This window comes from Bombina bombina, chromosome 6, assembly GCF_027579735.1.
Source record: "Bombina bombina isolate aBomBom1 chromosome 6, aBomBom1.pri, whole genome shotgun sequence".
NCBI lineage: Eukaryota > Metazoa > Chordata > Amphibia > Anura > Bombinatoridae > Bombina > Bombina bombina.
In genome coordinates, this window is record NC_069504.1 from 114,882,145 (window position 1) to 114,904,582 (window position 22,438).

Below are 22,438 nucleotides of genomic sequence, written 5' to 3' on the forward strand. Positions count from 1 at the left end.
AGATATAGGCAGGATGATACTTCCAAGGAAGTGATAATGCATCCACTGCCTCCGCCTGAGGATCCCGGGATCTGGACAGATACCTGGGAAGTTTCTTGTTTAGATGGGACGCCATCAAATCTATTTCTGGAAGTTCCCACATTTGAACGATCTGAAGAAATACTTCTGGGTGAAGAGACCATTCGCCCGGATGCAACGTTTGGCGACTGAGATAATCCGCTTCCCAATTGTCTACACCTGGGATATGAACCGCAGAGATTAGACAGGAGCTGGATTCCGCCCAAACCAAAATTCGAGATACTTCTTTCATAGCCAGAGGACTGTGAGTTCCTCCTTGATGATTGATGTATGCCACAGTTGTGACATTGTCTGCCTGAAAACAAATGAACGATTCTCTCTTCAGAAGAGGCCAAAACTGAAGAGCTCTGAAAATTGCACGGAGTTCCAAAATATTGATCGGTAATCTCACCTCCTGAGATTCCCAAACTCCTTGTGCCGTCAGAGATCCCCACACAGCTCCCCAACCTGTGAGACTTGCATCTGTTGAAATTACAGTCCAGGTCGGAAGCACAAAAGAAGCCCCCTGAATTAAACGATGGTGATCTGTCCACCACGTTAGAGAGTGTCGAACAATCGGTTTTAAACATATTAATTGAGATATATTTGTGTAATCCTTGCACCATTGATTCAGCATACAAAGCTGAAGAGGTCGCATGTGAAAACGAGCAAAGGGGATCGCGTCCGATGCAGCAGTCATAAGACCTAGAATTTCCATGCATAAGGCTACCGAAGGGAATGATTGTGACTGAAGGTTTCGACAAGCTGCCATCAGTTTTAGACGCCTCTTGTCTGTTAAAGACAGAGTCATGGACACTGAATCTATTTGGAAACCCAGAAAGGTTACCCTTGTCTGAGGAATCAATGAACTTTTTGGTAAATTGATCCTCCAACCATGATCTTGAAGAAACAACACAAGTCGATTCGTATGAAATTCTGCTAAATGTAAAGACTGAGCAAGTACCAAGATATCGTCCAAATAAGGAAATACCACAATACCCTGTTCTCTGATTACAGACAGAAGGGCACCGAGAACCTTTGTAAAAATTCTTGGAGCTGTAGCAAGGCCAAACGGCAGAGCCACAAACTGGTAATGCTTGTCCAGAAAAGAGAATCTCAGGAACCGATAATGATCCGGATGAATCGGAATATGCAGATATGCATCCTGTAAATCTATTGTGGACATATAATTCCCTTGCTGAACAAAAGGCAAGATAGTCCTTACAGTTACCATCTTGAACGTTGGTATCCTTACATAACGATTCAATATTTTTAGATCCAGAACTGGTCTGAAGGAATTCTCCTTCTTTGGTACAATGAAGAGATTTGAATAAAACCCCATCCCCTGTTCCTGAACTGGAACTGGCATAATTACTCCAGTCAACTCTAGATCTGAAACACAATTCAGAAATGCTTGAGCTTTTACTGGATTTACTGGGACACAGGAAAGAAAAAATCTCTTTGCAGGAGGTCTCATCTTGAAACCAATTCTGTACCCTTCTGAAACAATGTTCTGAATCCAAAGATTGTGAACAGAATTGATCCAAATTTCTTTGAAAAAACGTAACCTGCCCCCTACCAGCTGAGCTGGAATGAGGGCCGCACCTTCATGTGGACTTAGAAGCAGGCTTTGCCTTTCTGGCTGGCTTGGATTTATTCCAGATTGGAGATGGTTTCCAAACTGAAACTGCTCCTGAGGATGAAGGATCAGGTTTTTGTTCTTTGTTGAAACGAAAGGAACGAAAACGATTATTAGCTCTGTTTTTACCCTTAGATTTTTTATCCTGTGGTAAAAAAGTTCCTTTCCCACCAGTAACAGTTGAAATAATAGAATCCAACTGAGAACCAAATAATTTGTTACCCTGGAAAGAAATGGAAAGTAGAGTTGATTTAGAAGCCATATCAGCATTCCAAGTCTTAAGCCATAAAGCTCTTCTAGCTAAAATAGCTAGAGACATAAACCTGACATCAACCCTGATAATATCAAAGATGGCATCACAGATAAAATTATTAGCATGCTGAAGAAGAATAATAATATCATGAGAATCATCAAAATTCTAATCTGTCAGACGGCACAGGATATAATTGCTTAAAACGTTTAGAAGGAGTAAATGAATTACCCAATTTATCCCATTCTTTGGAAATTACTGCAGAAATAGCATTAGGAACAGGAAAAACTTCTGGAATAACCACAGGAGATTTAAATACCTTATCCAAACGTTTAGAATTAGTATCAAGAGGACCAGAATCCTCTATTTCTAAAGCAATTAGAACTTCTTTAAGTAAAGAACGAATAAATTCCATTTTAAATAAATATGAAGATTTATCAGCATCAACCTCTGAGACAGAATCCTCTGAACCAGAAGAGTCATCAGAATCAGAATGATGATGTTCATTTAAAAATTCATCTGTAGGGAGAGAAGTTTTAAAAGATTTTTTACGTTTACTAGAAGGAGAAATAACAGACATAGCCTTCTTTATGGATTCAGAAACAAAATCTCTTATGTCATCAGGAACATTCTGCACCTTAGATGTTGAAGGAACTGCAACAGGCAATGGTACTTTACTAAAGGAAATATTATCTGCATTAACAAGTTTGTCATGACAATCAATACAAACAACAGCTGGAGGAATAGCTACCAAAAGTTTACAGCAGATACACTTAGCTTTGGTAGATCCAGCACTAGAAAGCGATTTTCCTGTAGTATCTTCTGACTCAGATGCAACGTGAGACATCTTGCAATATGTAAGAGAAAAAACAACAACATATAAAGCAAAATTGATCAAATTCCTTAAATGACAGTTTCAGGAATGGGAAAAAATGCCAAAGAACAAGCTTCTAGCAACCAGAAGCAATGAAAAATGAGACTTAAATAATGTGGAGACAAAAGCGACGCCCATATTTTTTAGCGCCAAATAAGACGCCCACATTATTTGGCGCCTAAATGCTTTTTGGCGCCAAAAATGACGCCACATCCGTAACGCCGACATTTTTGGTGCAAAATAACGTCAAAAAATGACGCAACTTCCGGCGACACGTATGACGCCGGAAACGGAAAATAATTTTTGCGCCAAAAAAGTCTGCGCCAAGAATGACGCAATAAAATGAAGCATTTTCAGCCCCCGCGAGCCTAACAGCCCACAGGGAAAAAAGTCAAATCTTTGAAGGTAAGAAAAAAATGATTAAATCAAATGCATTATCCCAAATATGAAACTGACTGTCTGAAAAATAAGGAAAGTTAAACATTCTGAGTCAAGGCAAATAAATGTTTGAATACATATATTTAGAACTTTATAAACAAAGTGCCCAACCATAGCTTAGAGTGTCACAGAAAATAAGATTTACTTACCCCAGGACACTCATCTACATGTTTGTAGAAAGCCAAACCAGTACTGAAACGAGAATCAGCAGAGGTAATGGTATATATAAGAGTATATCGTCGATCTGAAAAGTGAGGTAAGAGATGAATCTCTACGACCGATAACAGAGAACCTATGAAATAGACCCCTTAGAAGGAGATCACTGCATTCAAATAGGCAATACTCTCCTCACATCCCTCTGACATTCACTGCACGCTGAGAGGAAAACCGGGCTCCAACTTGCTGCGGAGCGCATATCAACGTAGAATCTAGCACAAACTTACTTCACCACCTCCATCGGAGGCAAAGTTTGTAAAAACTGAATTGTGGGTGTGGTGAGGGGTGTATTTATAGGCATTTTGAGGTTTGGGAAACTTTGCCCCTCCTGGTAGGAATGTATATCCCATACGTCACTAGCTCATGGACTCTTGCTAATTACATGAAAGAAATGCCAGCCTCTAATAAAATAATCTATGCATTTCAACATTGTATTTCTTTGAATTTCAGTGACGCCACTGATTAAATGACAATTGCATAAAGATTTGTTTTCTGTCAAATTTAAAAGTTCCCATTTTCCCTCAGATTGCATCATGTGACAGCCTTCAACTAATCACAAAACACATAAACGTATATATTATGCACTCTTGCTGGTGCCTAAAAGTGAGTATTTAAAATGATTATAAGAGCTCAGGAGTCTTTAATACTCTATGGCAGCACTGTTTTGCAACATTATTTGTGGCTTTTTATGCAATGTTGCAAAACACTACTGCCATAGAGTATTAAAGACACTTGCACACTCCTGAGCTATTATGCGCCTACCTAGTTTTACTCTTCTATAAAAGATACCAAGGAAACTAAGCAAATTTGATAACAGAAGTAAATTGGAAAGTTGTTTAAAATTGCATGCTCTATCTGAATCATGAAAGTTTAATTTTCACTTTACTGTCCCTTTAAGAGATCTCTTCAATCTTCAGAGTAAATGTGCCTGTAGATAAAATGATAGGCCATAACTAGGTTATTGGTTACCACTCTGCATACACAGAGCCCCAGAGCAGGAAAACATAGAAAAAATAATCACAAAATGTAGTATGGATTTCCATAAAGATACAGAAAACACCTTGTAATTACAACATCTTTCTGCAGTCTTCAAATAAATTAACATAATAACTTTATTAAAACGGATTAACACCTTTTTTACTGCAATTGTTTTTAAAGGTCAAACTCCCCACCCACAACTTTCCTTATTTGGAGAAGCCAATACAGACTTGGATATGATAGAGCTTGTCACTGTAATTGTGTTAACAAAATCTCAATTGTTTGGCTTCAGCAGAAATGATAAGATAACACATAATATATGTGGCAAAGTTAGTCTTTGGAAGCCTGCCGCTTGCTATTTCAGTTTTCATTACTGGAAAGTCCACAATCTTCATTACAAAAAAAGTAGGGCAAAACAATATTGAAAGTATAAAGCAAAGTTGTTTTGCTATGCACAGTTAAAGGGACAGTCAACACCAGAATTTTTGTTGTTTTAAAAGATAGATAATCCCATAATTACCAATTCCCCAGTTTTGCATAACCAACACAGTTATAATTATAAACATTTTACATCTGTAATTACCTTGTATCTAAGCCTCAGCAGACTGCCCCCTTATTTCAGTTCTTTTGACAGACTTGCATTTTAGCCAATCAGAGCTATCTCCATGGTAGATTCACGTGCATGAGCTCAATGTTATCTATATGAAACACGTGAACTAATGCCCTCTAGTGGTGAAAAACTATCAAAATGCATTTAGATTAGAGGCGGCCTTCAAGGTCTAAGAAATTAGCATATGAACCTCCTAGGTTTAGCTTTCAAATAAGAATACCAAGAGAACAAAGCAAAATTAGTGATAAAAATAAATTGGAAAGTTGTTTAAAATTAAATGCCCTATTTGAAACATCAACGTTTTTTTTGGACGAGACATAAAACACATTGATATAAAATAAAATATTTCATTACATGTAGTAATATTTGTAATATACATTCATTGTATATTTTGCTCCCTTATGTAATTTAAAATGACATTTGTGGATTTTCCAATTATGAGAACTGCAGATTTCTAAACTTGTCCCTAACTGGCTTCAGAAGAGGTTATCAGTTAAGATGCTACAATGTAATGTGTTTGCTAATAAAACCACAGTGGCTAGGCTTGCATGTCTAGATTGGCGCCTTCATATAAGGCAAGTGGCGGATGGCGTTTGGCCATTGAAAACGAATTGCCAAAAACAAGATCTTAATCTGTTTCGAAAACATTCACAAATTGCTTATTGTTAGAGCTTATTCAATGCTTTAGAAAAGTATTGTAATTACAGGGTGTTTGATGTCAATTTAAAGTAACATCAAAGTGTTCTGACCACATGGTACAAACAGCTTCTGAAAAATCAGATAATTGGACATTATAGTGAATTATAAACTAGACCGTAAAGGTGACTATTATGTAAAAAATCCAGATTATGTACAAAAACAATTTTGTTTCTCTTCTTCCATTCAGGATGAGCATTGTTCCCATTGTGTACAGAATCTTTTTGTAACAGAAGACTTCCCAGCATCGCTGCTGTCTCATATATGATATCTTTCATCAGCTTTCTTCACACAGTATCTAGGCTATTAAGTCAACATCTCTGGTTGCAAATGTAACTATTATTTCATGGAGTAGAACGGATTTGCATAATCGTCAATAACTAAAACTAAAGTCTTTCTTGACACAGCTTCATAAGTAAGATAAAGATGAATACAAAGAACACGTACAGTACATGACAGGGTAACAGAAGCTTTCCCATTTGCCAATTAAATATGCTTTGCAATACTGATGGCTTAAACGGGCAAAGGGAGCTTTGTCCACCAATTTAGTGCCTAAAAAGGGAGGAAAAATGCCACAGACTTTATTTCTCAGTGGATCTTGTTTGTTCCAAGGATTTTGACAGGGAGGAGAAAAGTCATGATTATCCATGAAATCTGTTTTTGTAAAATTAAGCAGGGTGTTCGAAAACCCATGCTACCCTTATGCAAAATCAAATACTGAACAGAATAGAACTAACTATGGGCAAAGCTATCAGCCAATTAAATATGGTAAGAGGCATTCAGTGTAAAGGTTCAAAAGGATGAACCTACAGAAATAAAGATAAGTTCCTTAGAAAAACTGGATCTTTAAAGGGGCATTAAACGTAATCATTTTCTTTCATGATTCAGATAGAGCATGCATTTTTAAACAACTTTCCAATTTACTTCGATTATCTAATTAGATTTGCTCTCTTGGTATCCTAGGTCCTGGAGCAGAAATGCCCTAGTGGGAGCTAGCTGCTGATTGGTGGTTGCACATATATGGCTCCTGTGATTGGCTCAACCAATGTATTAAACTTGCTAGTGTAATGATGCTCTATCAACAAAGGATACCAAGAGAATGAAGCTAATTTGATAATAGAAGTAAATTGGAGAGTTTAAAATGGTCTCTCTAAAGAAAGGCTATATTCCTACCAGGCCATAAACGAATAGAACATCAAGATGAAAGGGAAACTTTTTCTAGAAAAGAACTGAAAGCAACAAAAAAACTAAACATTCAGAAAATTGATGGAAATACCATAACTATGCCATTTTAGGCTATACACATAGGTTAGCATGTAAGCAGATAAACCCAGATGTCCTGTAGATCACTTTGATGTAAGGTGAGCTACAACAACTGGCAATTCACGGCAGGGCCCTCTACCAATTCATGTGGTCTATTATTGACTCTTATACATATTACTATTTGTGTATTGCACCTATGGGTATAGAATAGATAATGAATTTGTATGGGAATTCCTGTCTTACACCATTTATTAAAGGTTGTGAGAATTTGCCGCAGATACTACAGATTTACAGGTTTTCAATAAAGGTTAGAACATATTTTATCTGTGATACTTTAACATTGGAGAACAAGCCTTCAGTCAACCACTTTAAGCTCTAAGACAGAGGACATAGAAAATAAAGAAGTCCGTAAATCTGTCCTGTCAGTCAGAGTCAGAAGAATTGTTCTCTATTTTTCTCACAAACAATTTATTGAAGATATAAAGTAATCTTAACTAACATTGTGCCAGTGACAAAATGATCCCTACCTCTGGCACAATACTTGGCAGTTTCAGTCCTGGAATAAAACTTATCTTACAAGACCTGAAACATTCCTTAGAGATATAGCTAGAAACAAAGTTGAAATTGGAAATACGCAAATTTATGCTTGATCTTTTAGATAAACATAAAAACTTTATGTAACTTCTTATTAAACCTAGAAAGGGAAAGCCCTTAGAGGAAATGGGGCCACTGACTGACGAGAATATTGCATCTATGATAGTATACAGAACAATATCTTATAACGAGGTAAACTACTATATAGGATTTATAATTACACTTCATAATAGGGGTTTGAGACCCATAACTAAAGTATCTGTTGTTATTCTGGTCAAATAAGTCTGGACAGTATTTTCTATAAAAGTTGATTACAGACAGTAATCCCCAAATAAATTCCAGCAGGAATCTGACCCCCACCAAGAACTGGATGACAGTAACAAAAAAAGAAACCTGAACAATATTAGAAAATGCTTAATTTTAATGCAACAAATTAAAGGGATTCATTCCCCAGTTTTGCATAACCAACACAGTTATATGAATACACTTTTTACCTCTGTGATTACTTTGCATCTAACCCTCTGCAGACTGACCACTTATTTCAGTTCTTTTGTCAGACTTGCATTTTAGCCAATCAGTGCTGACTCCTAGGTAACTCCATATGTGCAAGCTCAATGCTATCTATATGACACACATAAACAACTGCCCTCTAGTGGTGAAAAAATGTCAAAATCCATTTAGATAAAAAGGTGGCCTTCAAGGTCTAAGAAATTAGCATATGAGCTTACCTAGGTTTAGCTTTCAACTAAGAATATCAAGGAAACAAAGCAAAAACAAAATGTATGCTTACCTGATAAATTTCTTTCTTTCCGGATATGGTGAGTCCCTGGCTTCATCAATTACTGTTGGGAATACCACTCCTGGCCAGCAGGAGACGGCAAAGAGCACCACAATCAAACTGTTAAAGGAACACTGAACCCAATTTTTTTCTTTTGTGATTCAGATAGAGCATGCAATTTTAAGCAACTTTCTTATTTACTCCTATTATCAAAATTTCTTCATTCTTTTGGCATCTTTATTTAAAAAGCAAGAATGTCATTTTAGATGCCGACCCATTTTTGGTGAACAACCTGGGTTGTCCTTGCTGATTGGACAGCATCAATAAACAAGTGCTGTCCAAGGTTCTGAACCAACAATTGGCTGGCTCCTTAGCTTAATGCCTTATTTTTCAAATAAAGATAGCAAGAGAACGAAGAAAAATAATAGGAGTAAATTAGAAAGTTGCTTAAAATTGCATGCTTTATATGAATCACAAAAGAACAAATTTGGGTTCAGTGTCCCTTTAAGTATCACTTCCCTTCATTCAACCAAAGGGAAATGGAGAAAAAAGGAGTAACACAAGGTGTAGAGGTGCCTGAGGTTTAGTAAAAAATAACTGTCATGAAACAAAGGGCGGGAGCGTGGACCATATCCGGAAATAAATAAATTTATCAGATAAGCATAAATTTAGTTTTCTTTTCTAAGATATGGTGAGTCCACGACTTCCTCAATTACTGTTTGGAACCAATACCCAAGCTAGAGGACACAGATGAATAGGGAGGGACAAGACAGACAGACCTAAACAGAAGGCACCACCACTTGAATAACCTTACTCCCAAAAGATGCCTCGTCCAAAGCAAAAGTATCAACTTTGGAAAGAGTATGCAAAGAGAACCAATTTGCAGCCTTGCAAAACTGTTCCACAGAAGCTTCATTCTTGAAAGCACAAGAAGAGGACACAGCCCTATTGGAAAGAGCTGTAATTCGCTCAGGAGGCTGCAGTCCAGCAGACTCATAAGCAAAACTAATTATAATTCTCAAACTCTCAGATGGAATCGAGCAAGGGATGATGCCCAATGAAGCAACCACCAGACCAATAACGGCCTGGAACAGGAAAAACTTCCACAGAGGAATCCTAGTACTTATAAAGTTTACTAGATTCTTTAGGGTTGACAACGACAGGTGTATTGGAGTCGCCCAAAAGTAGCCAAAACCTGCTTTAACAATACACAAAGGTGTTCAAGCTTAATCTGAAGGATACAACTTCAGCATCAGATGAAGGAATTATACTGTTTGAATCTAATATTTCACCCTCAGAGGCTACCAACATTTCCTCCTCAGCAGACTAATGTGGAAGGACAATCTGAGTAGCAGCAGCTAGGACAGAAACCTTACTATCTGAATCTGTTATGTTCCTTTTGGGTCTTCCCTTTAACACAGGAAAAGCAGATAATGCCACAGATACAGCTAAAGATACCTGGGCAGCAATTTTTGCAGGCAAATACACTCCTCCAGGAGATTGACAGGAACCGCAGGGCACTGCATGTGACACCATTGTGGCTTGGGACGTATCAGGAGAAGACTGAGGCATTGCCTAAACAGCATCATCCAAAGAGACATTGGGTGAAGCAACAACAATCTATCTCTACCTGAGAAAGATCTAGCTAAGCAAGCAGCACAAAATTTCATAATTAAATAATTTGAGCCTACATACATAACAGACAAACACAGAAACCTCTATGTTCATTTCACTTTAATTTTATATTTAAAAGATGTAAAATGATATGTACTTATACTTTAAAAAGGATACTGAAAATTCTACACTTCAGAGGCTGAGTAGATACACCTATGTACTGTCCCTTTAAATTAGAAAGGTGAAAGTTCCCCAATGAAACACTGAACCTTTAGCGTCTTCCAATGGGTTAAATACTAAGGCATTATTGTAAAAGAATTTATATACCACATAGGAGAGAAATAGTACAGGACTGAGGTACAAACAGCCAAGAAAAACATAGCATAGCTGCCGATCGTGTGTTGAACAGGCAAACATTTTGATTTTGCATTAGACGCCATTCCGCTGATGACAAGACGGAGACTAAAAAGTCGGAGAAACAGGTCAAATGACCCGCCAACGAAGAACTGCGTCACATTACAAGCACGCTCTTCTAAAGAACTAATTAGAGAGAATAGAGAAACGCTTAGCCCAAAATTGCACACTTTATTTGTTGTTTCAATATGAGTTACAGTATTCTCCTAATGGACCTTGTTTAGCATAAGGTTTACTTTCATAGGTCTGATAATTAGGAGCAGTGCGTAAACATAAAAATTAAACAATTTACAAAATAGACTAAGCTCATAACAGTATGAGCCTAATCCAAAAAAACGTATGCTTCTATGCACTGATTGTCAATATAAGATTCTCATATAAGAGAACTCCACAGTCTTATGTAAAGATATTTAAAATTTACCTTTTATTATAACCATTTAAAACCGACAGCTTAGTTATCACTGTATATTTGCTGCCTTCTCAAAAAGTTAAAAACACATCTCCTTCATGTGAATTGTCTCTTGTAGTTATATGGCGGTTATAGGAACAAAACTTCAATGCCAAATAATAATTATCTCTCTGTTGTCAGGTAATTATCTTAGCCTCTATTTGTGGCTTGCTTAACCTGACATTTACTGTGTGATCATTAATTTTTCTAAGGCATTGAAGATTGCTTGTCCTAGTTATGAACTCTGTATCTAAATGTTAGCTGATAGCCAGATACAGAATCCTTATTAAATACTGAGAGGGGTTGTATATTCCACCTAGGGGTATATTATATCTGAATCAGTATACTCTGGTTAGGTATCACACCTTTAATGCTCCATTGCCATTTTCTTTCATGTAATTAGCAAGAGTCCATGAGCTAGTGACGTATGGGATATACATTCCTACCAGGAGGGGCAAAGTTTCCCAAACCTCAAAATGCCTATAAATACACCCCTCACCACACCCACAATTCAGTTTTACAAACTTTGCCTCCGATGGAGGTGGTGAAGTAAGTTTGTGCTAGATTCTACGTTGATATGCGCTCCGCAGCAAGTTGGAGCCCGGTTTTCCTCTCAGCGTGCAGTGAATGTCAGAGGGATGTGAGGAGAGTATTGCCTATTTGAATGCAGTGATCTCCTTCTACGGGGTCTATTTCATAGGTTCTCTGTTATCGGTCGTAGAGATTCATCTCTTACCTCCCTTTTCAGATCGACGATATACTCTTATATATACCATTACCTCTGCTGATTCTCGTTTCAGTACTGGTTTGGCTTTCTACAAACATGTAGATGAGTGTCCTGGGGTAAGTAAATCTTATTTTCTGTGACACTCTAAGCTATGGTTGGGCACTTTGTTTATAAAGTTCTAAATATATGTATTCAAACATTTATTTGCCTTGACTCAGAATGTTCAACATTCCTTATTTTTCAGACAGTCAGTTTCATATTTGGGATAATGCACTTGAATTAATCATTTTTTTCTTACCTTCAATTTGACTCTTTTTTCCCTGTGGGCTGTTAGGCTCGCGGGGGCTGAAAATGCTTCATTTTATTGCGTCATTCTTGGCGCAGACTTTTTTGGCGCAAAAAATTCTTTTCCGTTTCCGGCGTCATACGTGTCGCCGGAAGTTGCGTCATTTTTTGACGTTATTTTGCTAAGTGTATCTGCTGTAAACTTTTGGTAGCTATTCCTCCGGCTGTTGTTTGTATTAATTGTCATGACAAACTTGTTAATGCAGATAATATTTCCTTTAGTAAAGTACCATTGCCTGTTGCAGTTCCTTCAACATCTAAGGTGCAGAATGTTCCTGATAACATAAGAGATTTTGTTTCTGAATCCATAAAGAAGGCTATGTCTGTTATTTCTCCTTCTAGTAAACGTAAAAAATCTTTTAAAACTTCTCTCCCTACAGATGAATTTTTAAATGAACATCATCATTCTGATTCTGATGACTCTTCTGGTTCAGAGGATTCTGTCTCAGAGATTGATGCTGATAAATCTTCATATTTATTTAAAATGGAATTTATTCGTTCTTTACTTAAAGAAGTACTAATTGCTTTAGAAATAGAGGATTCTGGTCCTCTTGATTCTAATTCTAAACGTTTAGATAAGGTATTTAAATCTCCTGTGGTTATTCCAGAAGTTTTTCCTGTTCCTAATGCTATTTCTGCAGTAATTTCCAAAGAATGGGATAAATTGGGTAATTCATTTACTCCTTCTAAACGTTTTAAGCAATTATATCCTGTGCCGTCTGACAGATTAGAATTTTGGGACAAAATCCCTAAAGTTGATGGGGCTATTTCTACCCTTGCTAAACGTACTACTATTCCAACGTCAGATGGTACTTCGTTTAAGGATCCTTTAGATAGGAAAATTGAATCCTTTCTAAGAAAAGCTTATCTGTGTTCAGGTAATCTTCTTAGACCTGCTATATCATTGGCTGATGTTGCTGCAGCTTCAACTTTTTGGTTGGAAACTTTAGCGCAACAAGTAACAGATCATGATTCTCATGATATTATTATTCTTCTTCAGCATGCTAATAATTTTATCTGTGATGCCATTTTTGATATTATCAGAGTTGATGTCAGGTTTATGTCTCTAGCTATTTTAGCTAGAAGAGCTTTATGGCTTAAAACTTGGAATGCTGATATGGCTTCTAAATCAACTCTACTTTCCATTTCTTTCCAGGGTAACAAATTATTTGGTTCTCAGTTAGATTCTATTATCTCAACTGTTACTGGTGGGAAAGGAACTTTTTTACCACAGGATAAAAAATCTAAGGGTAAAAACAGGGCTAATAATCGTTTTCGTTCCTTTCGTTTCAACAAAGAACAAAAGCCTAATCCTTCATCCTCAGGAGCAGTTTCAGTTTGGAAACCATCTCCGGTCTGGAATAAATCCAAGCCTGCTAGAAAGGCAAAGCCTGCTTCTAAGTCCACATGAAGGTGCGGCCCTCATTCCAGCTCAGCTGGTAGGGGGCAGGTTACGTTTTTTCAAAGAAATTTGGATCAATTCTGTTCACAATCTTTGGATTCAGAACATTGTTTCAGAAGGGTACAGAATTGGTTTCAAGATGAGACCTCCTGCAAAGAGATTTTTTCTTTCCCGTGTCCCAGTAAATCCAGTGAAAGCTCAAGCATTTCTGAATTGTGTTTCAGATCTAGAGTTGGCTGGAGTAATTATGCCAGTTCCAGTTCCGGAACAGGGGATGGGGTTTTATTCAAATCTCTTCATTGTACCAAAGAAGGAGAATTCCTTCAGACCAGTTCTGGATCTAAAAATATTGAATCGTTATGTAAGGATACCAACGTTCAAGATGGTAACTGTAAGGACTATCTTGCTTTTTGTTCAGCAAGGGCATTATATGTCCACAATAGATTTACAGGATGCATATCTGCATATTCCGATTCATCCAGATCATTATCAGTTCCTGAGATTCTCTTTTCTGGACAAGCATTACCAGTTTGTGGCTCTGCCGTTTGGCCTAGCTACAGCTCCAAGAATTTTTACAAAGGTTCTCGGTGCCCTTCTGTCTGTAATCAGAGAACAGGGTATTGTGGTATTTCCTTATTTGGACGATATCTTGGTACTTGCTCAGTCTTTACATTTAGCAGAATCTCATACGAATCGACTTGTGTTGTTTCTTCAAGATCATGGTTGGAGGATCAATTTACCAAAAAGTTCATTGATTCCTCAGACAAGGGTGACCTTTCTGGGTTTCCAGATAGATTCAGTGTCCATGACTCTGTCTTTAACAGACAAGAGACGTCTAAAATTGATTTCAGCTTGTCGAAACCTTCAGTCACAATCATTCCCTTCGGTAGCCTTATGCATGGAAATTCTAGGTCTTATGACTGCTGCATCGGACGCGATCCCCTTTGCTCGTTTTCACATGCAACCTCTTCAGCTCTGTATGCCGAATCAATGGTGCAAGGATTACACAAAGATATCTCAATTAATATCTTTAAAACCGATTGTTCGACACTCTCTAACGTGGTGGACAGATCACCATTGTTTAATTCAGGGGGCTTCTTTTGTGCTTCCGACCTGGACTGTAATTTCAACAGATGCAAGTCTCACAGGTTGGGGAGCTGTGTGGGGATCTCTGACGGCACAAGGAGTTTGGGAATCTCAGGAGGTGAGATTACCGATCAATATTTTGGAACTCCGTGCAATTTTCAGAGCTCTTCAGTTTTGGCCTCTTCTGAAGAGAGAATCGTTCATTTGTTTTCAGACAGACAATGTCACAACTGTGGCATACATCAATCATCAAGGAGGGACTCACAGTCCTCTGGCTATGACAGAAGTATCTCGAATTTTGGTTTGGGCGGAATCCAGCTCCTGTCTAATCTCTGCGGTTCATATCCCAGGTATAGACAATTGGGAAGCGGATTATCTCAGTCGCCAAACGTTGCATCCGGGCGAATGGTCTCTTCACCCAGAGGTATTTCTTCAGATTGTTCAAATGTGGGAACTTCCAGAAATAGATCTGATGGCGTCTCATCTAAACAAGAAACTTCCCAGGTATCTGTCCAGATCCCGGGATCCTCAGGCGGAGGCAGTGGATGCATTATCACTTCCTTGGAAGTATCATCCTGCTTATATCTTTCCGCCTCTAGTTCTTCTTCCAAGAGTAATCTCCAAGATTCTGAAGGAATGCTCGTTTGTTCTGCTGGTAGCTCCGGCATGGCCTCACAGGTTTTGGTATGCGGATCTTGTCCGGATGGCCTCTTGCCAACCGTGGACTCTTCCGTTAAGACCAGACCTTCTGTCACAAGGTCCTTTTTTCCATCAGGATCTGAAATCCTTAAATTTAAAGGTATGGAGATTGAACGTTTGATTCTTGGTCAAAGAGGTTTCTCTGACTCTGTGATTAATACTATGTTACAGGCTCGTAAATCTGTATCTAGAGAGATATATTATAGAGTCTGGAAGACTTATATTTCTTGGTGTCTTTCTCATCATTTTTCTTGGCATTCTTTTAGAATACCGAGAATTTTACAGTTTCTTCAGGATGGTTTAGATAAGGGTTTGTCCGCAAGTTCCTTGAAAGGTCAAATCTCTGCTCTTTCTGTTCTTTTTCACAGAAAGATTGCTATTCTTCCTGATATTCATTGTTTTGTACAAGCTTTGGTTCGTATAAAACCTGTCATTAAGTCAATTTCTCCTCCTTGGAGTTTGAATTTGGTTCTGGGAGCTCTTCAAGCTCCTCCGTTTGAACCTATGCATTCATTGGACATTAAATTACTTTCTTGGAAAGTTTTGTTCCTTTTGGCCATCTCTTCTGCCAGAAGAGTTTCTGAATTATCTGCTCTTTCTTGTGAGTCTCCTTTTCTGATTTTTCATCAGGATAAGGCGGTGTTGCGAACTTCTTTTGAATTTTTACCTAAAGTTGTGAATTCCAACAACATTAGTAGAGAAATTGTGGTTCCTTCATTATGTCCTAATCCTAAGAATTCCAAGGAGAAATCGTTGCATCCTTTGGATGTTGTTAGAGCTTTGAAATATTATGTTGAAGCTACTAAGTCTTTCCGAAAGACTTCTAGTCTATTTGTTATTTTTTCCGGTGCTAGAAAAGGCCAGAAAGCTTCTGCCATTTCTTTGGCATCTTGGTTGAAATCTTTAATTCATCTTGCCTATGTTGAGTCGGGTAAAACTCCGCCTCAGAGGATTACAGCTCATTCTACTAGGTCAGTTTCTACTTCCTGGGCGTTTAGGAATGCAGCTTCGGTTGATCAGATTTGCAAAGCAGCAACTTGGTCCTCTTTGCATACTTTTTCTAAATTCTACCATTTTGATGTATTTTCTTCTTCTGAAGCAGTTTTTGGTAGAAAAGTACTTCAGGCAGCGGTTTCAGTTTGAATCTTCTGCTTATGTTTTTCATTAAACTTTATTTTGGGTGTGGATTATTTTCAGCAGGAATTGGCTGTCTTTATTTTATCCCTCCCTCTCTAGTGACTCTTGTGTGGAAAGATCCACATCTTGGGTAATCATTATCCCATACGTCACTAGCTCATGGACTCTTGCTAATTACATGAAAGAAAACATAATTTATGTAAGAACTTACCTGATAAATTCATTTCTTTCATATTAGCAAGAGTCCATGAGGCCCACCCTTTTTTGTGGTGGTTATGATTTTTGTATAAAGCACAATTATTCCAATTCCTTATTTTATATGCTTTCGCACTTTTTTATCACCCCACTTCTTGGCTATTCGTTAAACTGAATTGTGGGTGTGGTGAGGGGTGTATTTATAGGCATTTTGAAGTTTGGGAAACTTTGCCCCTCCTGGTAGGAATGTATATCCCATACGTCACTAGCTCATGGACTCTTGCTAATATGAAAGAAATGCATTTATCAGGTAAGTTCTTACATAAATTATGTTATCTGCCACATTGTTGGAATTTTTCTTGGCCTTATTATCGGTTTGCTTGGAATACAACCATGAAGAGTCTTTGTGTGTGTGCGTGTGTGTGTGCTAGAAATAATGTGGACCACTCTCTTAGGTCTATCTCAGTTATTGCTTTGATTGACTTATTGTAAATTGTCTACTAGTCTCAAAAGGCGGTTGTATCAATAATTAGGTATAAGGGTACCTGTTATTATATATCAGTTATACTGCTACTGGTTGTCTGGTCAGACATACTATTGTTACAGATACCAAATTTGCAATACTCCAACAGTGTTTCCCTGTTATAATCTTCCTGTATTGTAAATGACTTTGTAGAATAATCTTGTAGGTAATATTATTAAATTTGCCTATTGGATTGTATCATTGAATATTACTTGGTACTGGTAAAAGATTGGGCTAAGAACTATATCGTTATGTTATTTATTAAGTACACTTGTCAGTCCTCTTAAGGAATTATTAACTTGGTGTGGATTATATAACGATAAACCTATTGTACAATATTACAAGTGAGTGGACATGTTCTGACATCGGTCATAATACTCTATTGCCAGGTAATAACTGTTGGAAACTGCATTGAATAAAGAAACCTCTGTCATGAAGACAAAGTAAAAATACCTTTTATTAATATGTATTTATGAAAGACATTGCCACATTGGGTTAGCTTATTAAATGTTAAAATCAGGGTTTTTCTATAATTGCCTCTGTTTATGAACAATGGATAAATTACCTTTTAATACCATTAAACTGTAATAAGATATATTACTGCTGATGGAATCCAATAACGTTGCTATACAAAGTATCCAATTGCTTGTATATATAAAAAAAGAGAGATTACTAGATCTTTAAATGTTACCTTGAGATATACGTTAACAATATGTAACTTCTACTTTGTAACTATGTACTATCGACAACTTAATGTCAAGAGGGCTAGCAAGTAATAAATGTAAACTTATATCCCTGCTCAGTTTGTTTGGTATCCACCGTTAATAAACAGTAGGTGAATTACCTTATAATACCTGGGAATTGTGCTAACTATTAATTGAATAGATACAAACAAGGTTTGGCTTTATTTTGGTATCAATGTTAGAATGTTGGCAAATCTGTACATACGCTGAATACTGTTACCTTCGTGTACCAGCTCCTAGTCTGTGCACAATGTGAAATTACAAGGTGCCCTTTACCTTTTACATACCGCTATTTTAGCCTATTAAGACAGCTTATTTCATTTGTATTATTGATAGAGTGCTGTTAACTCCGTGTACCGATGCCTAGCCTATGCACAATGTCAATTACAAGGTGCCTATTACCTTTTACATACCGCTGTTATAACTTTTAAGAACAACTTATAAATTTCTATTCTTGATAGAGTACTGATAACACTGTGTACCGGTGCCTTACCTTAGCACGATGTGAAATTACAAGGTGCCTTGTTACCTTTTACATACTGCTATTTCAACCTAATAGGACTGCTGTTCGGTTTATATCAGAGAATTAGCTTTCAATTTTTGTTATCAGTATCTAATAGCTATCCACCAAGTACTATCGCAAAATAGTTAACCAACCATATTTTAAACTACATAAATTATATATTGTTACACATTGTTGGAGAGCAGTTAAAAAAAACCCTGACGCCGCGTTTCCCATACGCTTCCTCAGAGGGGGTTACGCGAGGCGGCAAACAAGCAAGTTTAAATTCGTAACCTGAGTACACCCACCTTTTTCATTGGATAAGGGTTCCTGAGGTATTATTGGTTTACTGAATGTCAGTCAAATATCGTAATGCGGTGCTACCGCAACTATGCAAAAACCCTAAGGTATGTGATAGAGTAGGGGAGAGTAAGGCTGTGCTTATTGTACTGATCCTTACAGAATATTACAGAACATCTTAGCTAAATATTCTCCTGATCGTTGTGTATGTGGGCATCACCATAAAGAACAAGAATATTACCTAATATTATATAATTCACCAATGTCTATTATACCACTATTTCAACTGTGATCATATTTACTTGTGAGAATTATATTGATATTACCGCTTCTCCTATAATGTTTGTTATAATAAGGTAATATATGGTTGTACCCTAATTGTGATAATACTAACATTATTGCAGGTCAATTGCAACGTGTTTATTAATTAGGCTTTACCACATTAATAATTTATCTCACAGTTGCAGGGAGATGTAACTATTCACCTTCTCTTGGTGGTTCTACGATAAGGGTATACCATTGTCTTTCACTTTCTTTATTTAGTACAACAAGTGTAGTTTTGATGGATATATTAAAAGTAACACATATAAATCTAAAAGGGAAAAACCTTAAATCTTAACTACCATTGGTCGACTATTGAGCTAGTACTTTAATTGTTTGTCAAACCTAACATTCAACATTAGTTATAATGAAATGAAATAAAATAAAAAGGTGGATTTGCCTACTTTTGTCTCCATGTTTTCATTATTAATATATATATATATATATATATATATATATATATATATATATATATATATATATATAGAGTATCATACTTTAAGGTACTTCTAGAAAACTATATACTGGTGTCAAAATGCTAGTGTCTAAGTGATGACTTGTATTAATAAAAGATGTGATAAAATATATGAGGTTATAATGATAAAACACTTAACTCAAATGTGTGCAAGATTAAAAAAATTATATATTGGGGTGCATACATAAAACTGAAGTGGTAATATTTATATAACTGGGGATATTTTGTAGATTAAATTAGAATTTGTGATGGAGGAAATCCACTAACATAACTAAGGGGGGGCTGATGTGTATATCATTGAATGCTGTTCTGCCCAGTGTACTTCACAATGAACTTGTTGTGAATTCCCTATAAATATACATTATAGTTGTTACTATCATTCAATCCATGTGGTTTTGTGCTCTGTAGTAAGTGGATCCATTTACATTCCATCTTCAAAAGATTTTGTTCTGTATTACCTCCTCTTATACCCAGAGTAGATTTTTGTAGTACAGCAAATTTCAATAATTGGTCATTGCTGTTGTGTTTTAAAAGAAAGTGTTTAGCCACACTTGTTAGTATTTTGCCCTTTTCCTGGTCTTTGATGGCATTGCGAATATTGCGACTATGTTCCATAACTCTCGTCCTGACTTGTCTTGTCGACATACCAACATAGTATAATTTACATGGGCATTGTAAAACATATACAATCCCAATTGATGTACACGAAAAATGTTCCGTAAGGGTATGCTTTTGGCCATATTTGTCTTGGATCTCTTTTATTTTCCATACCTTACAACAGGTGTTGCAAGTTCCACAGGGAAACATCCCTGGGGAGTTGCTTGTCTTTTTTGGCCTATGAAGATAGTGGCTTTTGACGAGAGTATCCTTTAGGTTTTTTGGTCTCTTGTATCCCACAGATACTCTTTCTCCAATTTGGGTGGCCAGGAGAGGATCATTCAATAGAATGTGCCAGTTCTCATTCATTATTTTCGTAATCTGTTTCATTTGTGGGTTGTAAGTTGTTATAAAACGTGGTTTGTTATCTGCTTTTTTGACCCGGGGTTTTAGTAAAGTTTGTTGTTCCATTTTTGTCACCTGTGTGTTAGCCATTTTTATTGAGCGCTTACTATATCCTCTGTCTTGAAGTCTCTCACTCAGATGTTTTGCTTGTTGTTTATATTCTGAAATATCCGAACAATTACGTCTTAGCCGTATAAATTCACCTTTTGGAATTGCCTTGAGGGTATTTGGGGCATGTGCACTGCTGTGATGTAAAAGTGTGTTTGTGGCTGTACTCTTTCGGTATAATGTTGTGCTTACATGTCCCTGTTGATCCAAACGTATCTCCAAATCAAGAAAATTCACTTTTTGGTGACTGTATTCATGTGTCAATTTCAAATTTAGATTATTAGAGTTGATGATATCCATGAATTTTTGGAGTTTGTCAATTGGACCCTCCAACACTAGCAGGATGTCGTCTATATAGCGAATCCATATTGGGATGTGTTGCATGTATGTATCATTGCTATCTGAGAACACTATATGGTTCTCCCACCACCCCAAGAATAGATTTGCATATGTGGGAGCACATGCTGTACCCATAGCCGTACCCTGAGTTTGTAAGTAAAACTGGTCTTTAAAGGTGAAATAATTGTGATGTAGGATAAATTTCAGAAGTTGTTGATTAAAAGTATTATGATCATGATTATCAGTTTCGTTTGTCGAGAGGAAGTATGAAATCGCTTGTTCTCCTAGATTGTGTTTAATGTTGGTATATAGGGACTCAACGTCCGCAGTTACTAATATTGATCCTGGGAGTAGTTGTAAATTATCCAATTTTTGGAGTACTTCCATGGTATCTTTCACATAAGATGGTAACGTGTATAGATACTCTGAGTCTTTGATCTATATATTGACTCGGTTTTTCTGTTAGGCTGTTATTACCAGAGACTATTGGGCGACCAGGAGGTTTATGTATGTTTTTATGTACTTTGGGAACCTTGTAATTGACATCGTGCATAGGCTAGACATCGGTACACGGAGTTAACAGCACTCTATCAATAATACAAATGAAATAAGCTGTCTTAAAAGGCTAAAATAGCGGTATGTAAAAGGTAAAGGGCACCTTGTAATTTCACATTGTGCACAGACTAGGAGCTGGTACACGGAGGTAACAGTATTCAGCGTATGTACAGATTTGCCAACATTCTAACACTGATACCAAAATAAAGCCAAACCTTGTTCGTATCTATTCAATTAATAGTTAGCACAATTCCCAGGTTTTATAAGGTAATTCACCTACTGTTTATTAACGGTGGATACCAAACAAACTGAGCAGGGATATAAGTTTACATTTATTACTTGCTAGCCCTCTTGACATTAAGTTGTCGATAGTACATAGTTACAAAGTAGAAGTTACATATTGTTAACGTATATCTCAAGGTAACATTTAAAGTTCTAGTAATCTCTCTTTTTTATATATACAAGCAATTGGATACTTTGTATAGAAACGTTATTGGATTCCATCAGCAGTAATATATCTTATTACAGTTTAATGGTATTAAAAGGTAATTTATCCATTGTTCATAAACAGAGGCAATTATAGAAAAACCCTGATTTTAACATTTAATAAGCTAACCCAATGTGGCAATGTCTTTCATAAATACATATTAATAAAAGGTATTTTTACTTTGTCTTCATGACAGAGGTTTCTTTATTCAATGCAGTTTCCAACAGTTATTACCTGGCAATAGAGTATTATGACCGATGTCAGAACATGTCAACTCACTTGTAATATTGTACAATAGGTTTATCGTTATATAATCCACACCAAGTTAATAATTCCTTAAGAGGACTGACAAGTGTACTTAATAAATAACATAACAATATATTTCTTAGCCCAATCTTTTAACAGTACCAAGTAATATTCAATGATACAATCCAATAGGCAAATTTAATAATATTACCTACAAGATTATTCTACGAAGTCATTTACAATACAGGAAGATTATAACAGGGAAACACTGTTGGAGTATTGCAAATTTGGTATCTGTAACAATAGTATGTCTGACCAGACAACCAGTTGCAGTATAACTGATATATAATAACAGGTACCCTTATACCTAATTATTG

General features: G+C 36.7%; 1 protein-coding gene across 2 annotated transcripts in view; it reads right to left on the reverse strand.

The window, feature by feature from the left end:
- Positions 1 to 22,438, reverse strand: part of COG5 (component of oligomeric golgi complex 5) — a 1,291,144-nt gene that overhangs the window by 330,565 nt on the left and 938,141 nt on the right. The gene's annotated exons all lie outside the window — the stretch shown is intronic.